Raw genomic sequence first — 3,713 nt, 5'->3', positions numbered from 1 at the left:
TGCTTTCACTTCCAATCACTTGCCTTGGCTCCAAAACAACATTTCATGTGGATTTCAAGTGAATTTCGTGTACTGTAGCATCCATTATATGCACATGAGGTGAATTGCACAATTGGCCATAACACTTGAATTTCACTAATTCCAATTGCATTTGCCTAATTGTGATTAAGAGAATCATTAACAGACCATATAAAAGCATAAGCATAACTGTTTTTGTGATTAACATAACAGAATTCTGAGATCTAGATCTAGTTTCACAAATCTTCACAATTTTTTCTCTCACTTTTTCTTCCAAATTCTTCACAAGCCTTGCCTTGTTCTTGATTGCATCATCATCCCCAAGCATAATTGGAGATTTTGGAAGCAAGATCCATTGATTTGCAAGCAGATTTGAGGACTGTTGAGGTTTTGAATCATTAATGGCAAGTGGAGATTCAAGCTAGATCGTGCAAGTTTAACACTCAAACTTTCCTCCATTCATTCATCCAAGAGCTGAGGAGCTTCTGTTTGTGCCTTACCAAGCCTGAAAGCCTCGATTTCACTTCTACACTTCAATTAAGGTTAGAATTCGATCGTCACAATTCTTGAAATTATGATATGCTTTTGGTAGATTTTTGAATGTAGAGTACACTGAGCTTTGTATCGTGGATTTTCATTAAGAAATGAGCGAGTTATAAGGATTTTAAGTTTGATGGATGAATGTTCTTGCGTGCGAATCTTTTGATGTGGTTTGAGTTAGGTTAAATTGATCATAGCATGATGTTGTGTGTTGAAAGACGAGCGTAATGATATATTCATTTTGCATTTCTGTGACAAATGTTCTTGACCTGGAAAATCGCGTATGAACGTGATGAACATCTTAGGGTTTTAACTCCAGAACGTGTTTGATCCATGCCTGGCCTTGTTTGCATGCGGTTCAGTGTTAGTGATCATGTATTGGTTGCATTGAAACCAGCGTGGCATTTTGATTGGTTACGAATGATTGCCCTGGCCACATCAGCTTTAATGAAACGCAGTGTTTCATGGAAAGGCGCCACAATTCAAATTTCAACGTGGTTCGAATCCCAGCTGAGACATTTTCAAATGAGGCTTTTGCATTTTTGCTCCTTTCACCCATGCCATTCACATACATACTTTCATGTGCTTTTTAATTTTTCATTCATTTCAAAAAATCATAACTCCATGAATAATTGTCCAAATGAGATGAGGTTTTTTGCATGTTGTTCCTCATGATGTCTATTATTTTATGAGATTTTTTCCAGAAATTGTGCACGTATGGAATTTAATTTGGCTTAGGGATTGTGTGTACATGTGCTTTCTTGACCTACCTTGCCAAATGCTTCATGAAATGATGAGTTTTGATCCAATGATTTTGAAACTTTGCATGCTTAAACTAGACACTTTGATTGAAATTTTGGTGTTGAGTTTGTATTTTTAGCATTTCTGGTTGATGAGTTATGATCTGATTAATGTAGGTGTGACAATGTGTGTCACACCTTTGCTTGCTTGACTTGTGGGTTTTCTTTGCCATGCCAATTCAATGCCAAATAATCTGATTTTTTGCGTGATGCTACTTCTGGATGTTAGGATTGATCATGAATTTTTATGGAATTTTTGGAATGATTTCCAATTTGTTTGAGATTTTCCTTGCTGATTGGTCATGTTTGGACTTTTGATGAGTGTTGAATTTAGATGATTTGTGAAATGCTTGATGTTTATCATATGAACTTGAAATTTTGCACATTGATTCTAGACACTTTGAAGTTTATTGTGGCTTTGGTTTGAGACATTTATCATTTGTCAATTCTGTTTTAGGCTTGTGCTAAGATGATGTATCATTTTGTGCCCTAATTGAGCTTGCTTGTGCTTACCTTGCCTTATGGAATTTAATTGCCATGCTTAAAATTTCCCAAATGCCTTGATTTTTGGTGTGTTGATCCTATGATGTGTGCTGTTTAGCCATGATTTTTCTTGAGATTTATTGAATCATTTTTGAGTTGATGTGGATTGGTTCATTCTGTTTGCTTCAATGAGCTTTCAACTTGCATGCTTTGCCTTATGTGCTTTGTGAAATGAACTTGGTTGATGCTATTGATATGAGACAACTTGGATATTGTTCCTAATTGATTAAGCTTGATTCATGCCAATTTTCATGTTCTGTTTTGGATTATTTCTCCCACTTTGACCCTAGGCCTTGTCCTAGTGGTTTGTGCTTATGGTTGAGTTGTGTTTTCAGGACAAGAAGCATATGGCCTTGAGGAATTGGTTCATTGGCTTGAGCTACCTATTTGATTGGTGTTGATTAACATTGAGTTGTCTTGTAGGTGGATTAGCTCCTTTGAGTTGAGCTTGTGCTTTGCCTTGGTGCATTGATGCTTGTCTGTTTAATTGTGTACTGTTGACTGTGGACCATTAACTGTCTGTTTGACTTTGTTTGAGTTGTAAACTGATTGTGTTAGATTGTTTTCAGGTACCTTAGTTGCTATAGTTCCTTTGTGAACTTGCTTTTGCTGTTGCTTGGTTGCTTAACCACTTGAGGTATAACATCTCTTCTTCATGTAGTCTGGAAGACCTGGCCTGTTACTTGGTCAGGCACCTGTCTGAAGTCCTCCTTAAGAGGCAATGCTTGTGTATGTTTATCATTGTGCCAAGCAGGAAAAGACCTTTGATAAGGCAATTGGCAGATAAAAGAGATGTGTAATCCATCTCCTGCTAGTCAGTGTGTCATCCCTTTGCTCACATTACATGTTGATGCATTATGGATATTAACCCAAGATCTATAGAGTCATTACTTGTGGAGAGAGTTCCATCTTTCTGAACTCCCACATCTTCTATCATCTGAAGCTCTCCCTGACCAGGGATAAGAGCTATGAGGCACACCCCTCATCTCCCATTTCATCTGCTTCACCCTAACTCTCAATGTTAGGGTTAAGAGCTAACATCACCCGATTCCAGTTGGCTTGCTTTTGCAGCCTAACCTTGTATGAGCCCAATTGATTGCATATAGTGTGTGTGATTGTTTATTGTGCTTGTATGTTTGCTTTGCCTGTTTAGGATAGCTTGCTGCCTGTGCAAGTTAGATAGAAAACTCAACCTAGGACCATTGTGGAATGCATGATAACTATTAGGCTCGAGTCAGGCTCCCTTCTAGTTTGTCATTTCCCTGTCTCTGGTTAGGTTAGAAGTTTCTCCCCTGTTAAGGGGAACTACGTTGCCCTGATCCTCATACCAGATGAGGTACGTAGGCAGGAGGTCGTACGAGATCTCTCCGGGCACCCTTTTTCTTTTTTGCGTGTGTTTGCTTGACAGTTGCTAGGCTCTAGTGCCAGACTCCTTGGTAACTTGTTGTTTGTTTCCCTCTTGTGTGTTAGGAGATGGATATAAGACCAGCGATTGGCAGTCCGTATCCTATTGGTGTTTGTTTGTGTGGAGTCCGACGTAAGCCCAGCGATTGGCAGTCGGTTTCCCGTGTTTGTGTTCTGTTTGGCGTGCGTTAGCCGAACTACGGTAGCTCTGATTCTCATTCCAGATGAGATACGTAGGCATAGGATGCGATATCCTAGCGAGCCCGTTCCTCTCTTCCCCCACCTGTGTTGTGTGTGTGTGCGTTCTTTTGAGCAGTGTTTTAGCAACTTTATTCTTTCCTTTTGAGTGTGGATCCCGTCGAGTACGACGAATGCGTAGGGGTGCTAACACCTTCCCTTCGCATAACC

The sequence above is a fragment of the Lathyrus oleraceus genome, chromosome 2 (assembly GCF_024323335.1).
Source record: "Lathyrus oleraceus cultivar Zhongwan6 chromosome 2, CAAS_Psat_ZW6_1.0, whole genome shotgun sequence".
Taxonomy (NCBI): Eukaryota; Viridiplantae; Streptophyta; class Magnoliopsida; order Fabales; family Fabaceae; genus Lathyrus; species Lathyrus oleraceus.
Note: the sequence above shows the minus strand (reverse complement) of the source record.